Source organism: Myotis davidii, unplaced genomic scaffold (assembly GCF_000327345.1).
Source record: "Myotis davidii unplaced genomic scaffold, ASM32734v1 scaffold20, whole genome shotgun sequence".
Classification (NCBI taxonomy): Eukaryota; Metazoa; Chordata; class Mammalia; order Chiroptera; family Vespertilionidae; genus Myotis; species Myotis davidii.
In genome coordinates, this window is record NW_006292574.1 from 1,594,755 (window position 1) to 1,604,473 (window position 9,719).

The following is a 9,719-nucleotide window of genomic DNA, read 5'->3' on the forward strand; positions in this document are numbered from 1 at the left end:
CCAACCTAGGAATGTGCCCTTGGCCACAATCAAACCTGGAACCCTTCAGTCTGCAGGCCGACACTGGATCCACTAAGCCAAACTGGCTATGGCTTAAATAAAATTTTAATTCAAATAGTCATGGTCTACCATATTTGTCAAATAATATATGAATTTCTGTAAGAATTCCAGGAATAAATAGCAAATTTTAAATTCTAATTCTCTTTAGCAGTAAACAAAGTAATCAAAAAAGAACAACAGGTATTACAAGTAAAAATGAATGTTTTTCACACCCTCTTTCCATCCACACAATGATACTATCTTATCTGAGGAAATTATAACCTAAAACTATAAATGTCGATTTTTGTAAATTGTCAGAAATCATTTATTAAAGAAGTAGTTTTTCAAGTATTTAGAAACATCAGAAATAGAATAATTTTATTCTTAAGAATGAGCTTCCTAAGAAGATGCAAAAATCAACCCTAGAATGTTCCCACAGGTAGAAGAATCCAGATAGGTCTGTCTAGCAAATTTTTTTAAAAAGACATTAGACCACAATGAGGAAAGAAAAATGAAATTTAGAACAGCTTGATTTTCTTGCAAACATAATCAAAATGTTGATTGGAATTTCCTAGGCTCCGGTGCTGAAACTAAATTCATGAGCTGTGCTTAAGCCTCTACCTCCTTCCAGGGAAATGTCACTATATGTTTAAATTTTGTCTTGTGTGTTAGAAATGGAAAAGTAAAAATTTCTTTGAGGCATGTTCCTTACTGTGAAACATAGGTTATGGAATTTATCTTACTTTAAAAATAAAGCCCAGCCAGTGTTGCTCAATGGTTGAACCAGGGCATCATGGTTAGATTCCCAGTCAGGGCACATACTTGACTTTCTGACACGGTCCCCAGTGTGCAGGAGGCAGCCATTCAATGATTCTCTCTCTCTCCCTACCTCTCTGAAATCAACAAAATATATTTTAAAAAATAATCTGCTCTCGAATTGATAATTGTTATTTTACAAATGTTATATAAATAAAAGCATGCCATCTGTATCCTTTGAGATTTTTTTTTTCATTCAGCACAATTTTCTTGAGGTTCATCCAAATTACACCATGACTAATAGTTCATTTCTTTTGATTGCCAAATAAGAGTCCATGATATGGATATACTACTGTTTGCTTAAGCAATAATCCATTGAAGGACATTTGGATTATTTCCAGTTTTGAGTTATTATGAAAAAAGCTGCTATGAATATGGTGTACAGGTTTTTGTGTGAAAAACCTAAGTGTGAGCCGAAACCGGTTTGGCTCAGTGGATAGAGCGTTGGCCTGCGGACTGAAAGTTCCCAGGTTTGATTCCGGTCAGGGGCATGTACCTGGGTTGTGGGCACATCCCCAGTGGGGGATGCGCTGGAGGCGGCTGATCGATGTTTCTCTCTCATTGATGTTTCTGACTCTCTATCTCTCTCCCTTCCTCTCTGTAAAAAATCAATAAGATATATTTAAAAAAAAAAACCTAAGAGTGAAATTACTGGGTTATATGGAGGCACCTGTTTAGTTTTGTAGATAACCACCATATTTTTTTCCTTAAAAAAATATTTAATAATTAAACCCATCTAACCAAGAAATAACTATACTATAGAAAAGTGTAGTAATAGGGCAGGTGATTATAATTGCATTTATTTAAATATAGAAACAAACAAAATAACTGAGGAAATTATTGTTATATGGAACAGAATATAAATGTTATTACACTGTAATATAAAAATTATATAACCAAAATTAAGGGATGGGAAGTGAAGACTAAAGTGTATGTAAGAATCCTAATTTCGTCATTTTTAAAATCACGGAGTCAATTAATCTGCCTAAAATTGAAACCTATCATTTAAAAGAAATCATAACTCTAGAGATTTAACATTGCTCCAGGTCTCTGTTTCTTACTCATAGAAAAGTAGGAAAATTATATGTTGAAATGAAGAAACATATACTTAAGGTTCCACAGTTCCTTCAGCTTCCCTAAGCTTTCTTCTGTTAAATGCAAAACTTAAATCAAATACTTTCTCTTAAAAACAGCATGTATAGAATTATCAACTCTATATAAAATTAATTTTACCTTTTGGTTAGTCTGTAAATCTTTTTAGGTGACTACAGATTATTCACTTACCCATATTTATATCCAACTTCTTTATCCAAGTCTTCAAGAAATGTCTAGAATGATAATCATTTAATGTAATTTTAATGTTATTTGGATTGTTTTGTTAATATCTTGTTTATATTTACGTCCATTTATTTTTATCACATTGATTGGATGAATTTTGTTAATAAAATGGTATAGGTTTCAGGGGCCCAATTCTATAATACATCATCTGTACATGGTATTGTATGGTCACCACTCCAAATCAAGTCTCCTTACAACACCATTTACTTATACCCTTTACCCTCTCCTACTTCCTCCCACACCCCCTTTCCCTTTGGTAATCACCATACTGTTTTTTGTCTATGAGATCAAACCAATTTTCTTTTTCTTAAAATTTTAATGATTATAAAAGTACTGTTAATTTATTAGGGTGTCATTGGACATAATTAACTAGGAAACATCATTTCAAATAAAGAGACTATATCATATAAAATCTGGTAGATTCACATTATTTATAATTTATACATAATCATTAGATATCATAGTAAACATGATTAAGTTTACTCAGAGTTCATTCATATTAGTATTAAAATTTTAAATGTTTTTAAAATTGTATTTCCAATGGATTATATTTTGGAATGAAAAGTTATTCGTTTATGTATAAATATTGCTAATGAACTAATTTAAACTAACTTTAAAGACATTTATTTTTACTATATTTTGTTATCCAATAAAGTTAAATTCGCATAAAAAATAAAAAAAAATTCTTCATTTAAAAATATTTACTCTTTTTAATTCTGTATTGTGTTTACTTCAACTGGAGGAAATGTGAAATAAAAGTTGAGATAGAAGATTTCTTTCTCTTCTCTTGACTCTACATTTTGTGGGGTTGTGTTTTGTGGCCTGAGATTGGTTTTAGACATAGCAGATAACCTGTAAATATACATTCTTTTTCTCAATAAATTCAATAAATATTTATTGAGTATCTGCCAGGTGACATGTACTGTTCTGGATGTTTTAATCTATAATATCATTGCCATCATCCATTTTACCATGGCCGATGAAATCACATTCTGTTAAATCCATGCCTGTACCTGCTTAGCTGAATGTGACTAAATATAAATAAATAACTGTTCTCTAATTTAATGATCATTAATGCTAAATAGGTTGTTTGAACTGCCCACGAATCATGCTAAATGGTCCTAGTCCATAATGTCTTCTACTCTTTGTTTGCTGCTATTCTCATTTCCTCATACTGTCAGAACCTCCTTTAAAAAAATATTCTGTCTGTGTGCTATTGACTCCCAGATGAAAAATTCCAGGCTGACCACACCTGAATTTCAGAACTTTAGAAATTTATGACTACTCTCTGGCTCCACTTGGATGTCTACTAGCCATTTCAAATGAATATATCTCAAAATGAGGTTCTATTATTGCCCCCTCAAACCAGATCCTCACATGGTCTTATTTATTTCAGTTAAAGGTAACTGCCTTTCAACCATGAATGAGACCAAACAACTAATCATCTCTTATCCATCATACATCAAATCCATAGGACATCCTGTCAACTCTCACTTCAAGATACATAATAATTAAATCAATTCCAACTACCCCCACTGTCATCACAATGTGTGTGATCCACATCTATGCTACCAAACATGTTCCATAATAGGGTGATAGAGCTATATCGATAATTTTTGTCTCATACATATGAGTATCAATAGTGTCTCATGCATATATTAAGAAAATATCCACCAATTTCTATTTTAGGAATTAAAAACTGAAAACCATTAATGAAGCATTTTTATGATTATTTTATCTTTCTTTAATCTATTATTCTATTTAATTTAGTAAATGATATGCTCCTTTTTATTTTCTTTAACCTATTAGTGTATTTACTCCATTAATAGATTCCCTAATTTCAAACTATATTCAAGTAATCAGCTGTGCCTCTCACTCCCTACCTGAATCATGGTTATTTTAGTACAGTGATGGCAAACCTTTTGAGCTCGGTATGTCAGCATTTTGAAAAACCCTAACTTAACTCTGGTGCCGTGTCACATATAGAAATTTTTTGTTCTTTGAAACCATACTAAAACAAAGACTTATATTTTTGATATTTATTTTATATATTTAAATGCCATTTAACAAAGAAAAATCAACGAAAAAAATGAGTTCGTGTGTCACCTCTGACATGTGTGTCATAGGTTCGCCATCACTGTTTTAGTATATAGTATAGATGGTATACTAGTAGATAAGATTTGTTGTGTGTGGATTTTATAGAACCTTCACCAAAATTAGTATAAGGTGTATATTACTTTTTTTTTTTTAACCATCATGATTTCTCAATTTCCCAACATTCAATTTAAGCACTTTGGCAGCAATCTACATTTAATTTTTAGCTTGCAAGAAAATTGGGTTCTAAGTTTGTTAACTTTATGGTTCTAAGTTTGTAAACTTTATGGCAGCAACAAAGTATTATTTATGACTAGAGGCCCAGTGCCTGGCCTGCACCCTCTCACAGTCTGGGACCTCTCAGGGTATGTCTACCTGCCGGCTTAGGCCTGCTCCCTGGGGGATCAGGCCTGAGCTGGCAGTCAGACATCCCTCTTGCAGCCTGGGAGACCTCAAAGGATGTCTGACTGACGGCAGTCAGACATCTTTAGTGCTGCTGAGGAGGAGGAAGAGGTTCCCACCACCACAGCTGCACTTGCAGCCGTCAGCCCAGCTTATGGATGAATAGAGCTCCCTCTGTGGGAGCGCACTGACCACCAGGGGACAGCTCCTGCATTGTCTGCCCCCTGGTGGTCAGTGCGTGTCATAGCGACTAGTTGTTCTGCCTTTATGGTCAATTTGCGTATTACCCTTTTATTATATAGGATTACTGAGAAGCAAATACACCTTTGAGTAACAAATCACAAAACTATTGAAACTTCCAGCTGGAAGAAACCTTGGACATAATCTAATCATTTTATAGATGAGGAAATAGCTACCTAGAGATCAGGAAATTGACAGATGGCCTGCAGTTTAATAGCAAAGGCAGGAATGGAACTTGAGTCTCTTGACTCCTGAATGAAAACTTCGCTACAATGACTTATTGCTTTCTATGGTAACTAACACATGTTAACACCAGAGACACTGATATATTTTGTTTGACCTGCCAGATGTGTATTAAAAGGTTCTACTGGACTCTCTTAACTCTAAGAAATGTAAATAAATGTAATTTTTAATATATTTTTATTGATTTCAGAGAGGAAGGAAGAGGAAAAGAGAGATAGAAACATCAATGATGAGAGCAAATCATTGATCGGCTGCCTCCTGTACATACCCCATTGCCTCCACTGGGTATCGAGCCCACAACCCAGGCATGTGTCCTGACCAGGAATCGAACCATGACCTGCTGGTTCATAGGTTGACGCTCAACCTCTGACCCACACTGATCGGGCAAGAAATGTAATTTTTAAGGGCACACTGATGATGTATTTGATTTTCTCTGAGAGTAAATTATAGCAATGTCATTAGTGTTTGTAGATTGTTTTAATAACTACATTATATTTTTGAAAAATTGAAAGAGAAGAAGCCAAATATTTTCTTCACATGGTAGAATCACATATTGACTTGAGAGGACATACTGCTAAACCCCAAACTAAATATTGGTTTATATGTTTATATTTTAGGTAAGTGTATAAAGGGATTGTAGAAGTAAAGAATGTGTGAATATGAAATTTGTTTTTTAAAATGCCAGAAAAACAATGGCTTAAAATCAGTAGATAAATATGCATTTCTTCCCTTATTCTTAAAAAAAAAAACTTTCTTAACTGTAAACATTTCAATAACCATCACTCCTATTCTTAAAAGTAACACGTTCTTACTAGAACATTTGGTGAATCTAGATTTTAGACAGTTGCTTATTTGTTTTAATTATATAGTTTTTAAAATTTATTCTTTCTTTTAAAAGCAGGGACACTTTTAAAAGTGTCCTGATGGGAATCACGCTCTGATCTCCCAGTTCATAGGTCAAGCTCAGCCACTGAGCCATGCCTGCAGGCTCCATTTGGATTTTTATTGGACCTTCTAGCTTTCAATGACTAAGAAAGAAGGTCAATGACTAAGAGATATTTGAGAGTTCTTCCAATGAATTCACTCGTTTATCTATGTTCACTTACCACAGAGAGCCTTTTATTTCAAGAACTTGTATGCCTTTTGTAAAGGCATAATGAAGAGCATCAAATTTAAAGATTGTTCTCTAACCACAGAGGTTCAGGCAGACTCAGTGGAAGAATCTCTATACCCCAGTACTTCAGAAATGTGGTTCTATGTTTTATCTCCTCAATCCCAAAGCAAAAGGAACAAAGAAGAGTAATTCAAAAAATTTTCTTACTTCTCTAAGGAAACCACGATGACAAAGGCAATTGTTAACTTCTGGAAATAAGGCAGCAATTAAGGGTGAAGTAAATGTGAGAATGTTCCTAAATCTTGAACTCCTTACCTGCAGCCCATTACCGGTTCTATTGTATACACTAGCTTCATGTGGAACAATGTCTTACACATATTTGATACCTTATAATTTTGGTGATTAATTGAGTACTTAAATAATCACTGTCAAAAGAAGCAATAAGGAGTGAAAATCATAGTTGAGCAGATATCAAAATAATATGATTGATATTGTTCTTCATAGAAATTTAAAGAAACCAAACGTCTACCCCAATAAAAATGTTGCGCGATTTTATTTTTGTGTATAGTGTAAGTTAGTGCTCTGGTTTCATTTTTTTGTATGGACCTGTCCAGTTTTCCCAGCACCATTATTGAATGGACTGTCTTTATTCCATATGGGACAACATCGAACTAAAAAGCTTCTGCACAGCAAAGGAAACCACCAACAAAATGAAAAGGAAACCCACTATATGGAAGAATATATTCAGCAATGATACATTTGATAAGGGGTTCATATTCAAAATTTACAAGGAACTTATACAGCTCCACACCAGGAAGATGAACAATCCAATTAAGAAATGGGCAAAAGGATCTGAATAGACACTTCTCCAGAGAACAAACAGATGGGGAGTGTGGGGTCGAGGTGAAGGAGGGCAAAGGGGAGCAAATGGGGGACATCTGTAATAATGTCAACAATAAAAATAAAAATACATTTTAGAAATGTTGTAAAAAATTAAAGATATAAGAAATGACTTATGTTTGCTATAGTTAGTCTCTGATTTAGTTACATATTTATATAGATTGTGCTTCTGTATTATTGGTGACATCCAAAGCTCATCTTTATATTCAGTTCAAGTAATGAAAGCTAAATTTTTCTCTTCTGCTTGAAATTTAATCTTGGTTATCTAGTGTACTTTAATATTTCTCATGCCTTATTTTGGTTTACGCAATTTTGTTTTCCATTAAAGTTCATGGTTAGAATATTACATAATATTAAAGATAATAAAAAAATAGCAGAAACAAATATCAGAAGTACTTGGAAATAAACAATTACATCTCATTGTATAAAACAGATGAATAATATTGGAGAAAATTAAATAAGTTGTTTAATATTGGATCTTTGCATCCAATGGGATTTAATGGTGACTAAGCATTTTACTTTACTGAATTATTTTATTAGAACAATATTTTAATATTAATATAGAGATGTAGAAAGAATAGAAATAAATATTCCTATCTCTTTCACATTTTATCTATAGCTACATGCTTTTTATATTTGTTCAAGGTGAGGGAAAAAGCATTTAGACACTATTACTAACCCTATCTTAGTCCAAGAAATTATTATTTTTGAGAATAAATAAATTATGTGTATGAAATCCCATTGGAAAGCTATCAGCCTAGAGTCAATTTTGTATCCCAACTCTAATAAAAAAAAAATGTGGCAAAACATTGAAATATAGTTCTCATATCAGTTGCAAAATTTTACCTTATTTCCTTTATACCAAGTGTTCTCAAAGGTAGTCTGCAGATACCTCAGATTTCTTGTCATCTTATTGAGAAGTTTTCAAGGGCAATATAATGCAATCATATCAATAGGATATTTACTTTTTCTACCTTCATTTGCTCAAGAGTTTATAGTGACAATTTCCTGAGGTCCCATGAGATGTGATACTTTTACACAATGACATATTTCAACGTATGAAAGAACAGTCCAGCAATTAATATTTTTCAAATGACTGATGCAAGATGTTACACAATTATTCAGGATAAAAGATCCATTTAAATTACCTATACATACTGTTATCAATTAATGTCACCCCAATAAATTTAATTTAAAAGTACAAGATTGACAAATGCATTTTAAGAAAACAATGCCAATTTTGAAAATATGGTTTCAGATTCTTCATTACTATCCCTTTATTTTCCAGCTACTGGTAGAGGCAAACTTATTTCATATATTTCAAGAAAAACAATTTATTGAAAAAAGACTAAATATGTAAGCGGTTATGAGAACCTGACTCTTCAACCATTGTTTTGAAATTTAGCTATTTTTCATTAAGGTATTTTATTTATATTAATAATAGCCTGAGTAGTTTATCAAAATTAATTAATTAATATTCATTACAAAATTTCAGAATTAACGTTTTTATTTGATTAATATTAATATGTATAGCCACATAGACAAAAGTTCCCTAGTAGTCCCCAGAACTTTTAGGAATTAAAAAGAGGTCCTGGCCCTGGCTGAGCAGTGGTTGGAGCAGCGCCCCCCCCGACTGAAGGATCTAAGGTTCAGTTCTGGTCAATGGCATGTACCTTGATTGCAGGCTCCAATCCTGGCCCCAGTTGGGGCCTGTGCAGGAGGCAACCAATTGGTGTGTCTCTTTCACATCTGTGTTTACCTCTTTGTCTCTCCCTTCCTTCCTACTTGGTCTAACAATCAATAAAAAAAAAAAAATATCCTCAGGTGAGGATTACCCAAAAAAAAAAAGAAGTCCTGACACTAAAAAGTGGATTACCCCCCCAAAAAAAGAAGTCCTGACACTAAAAAGTTTGAGAACTGCCCTGACCAGGTGGCTCAGTTGGTTGGAGCGTAGTTCCATACACTAAAATTTTCAGGGTGGGGGCATGTACAGAACAGGAGGCAACAGATTGATGTTTCTTTCTCATAGTAATCTCTCTCTCTCTCTCTCTCTCTCTCTCTCTTCCTCTCTCTCTCTGTCTCTGTCTCCCTCTAAAAAATTCAATGAAAGTATATCCTTGGGTGAGGATTTTTAAAAAGTGTTTGAGAACGGCTAGTTAATAAAAGAAAAGCTATCGTGCAAATCAAGACATGGATGGAACTGGAGAGCATTATGCTAAGCGAAATAAGCCAGTCAGAGAAAAATAAATATCACATGATCTCACTCATTTGTGGAATTTAGAGAACATCATAAACTGATGAACAAAAATAGATACAGAGACAAAGAAGCATTGAACAAACTGTCAAACTTCAGTGGGAAGGAAGGAGAGGAGTGAGGGGGAAGGGATCAACCAAAGGACTTGTATGCATGCATATAAGCATAACCAATGGACACAGACACTAGGGAGGTGAGGGCATGTGATGAGGGTGTAAGTGGCCAGGGAGGGCACAATGTGGGGAGAAGGAGACATATAAAATACTATATGTAATACTT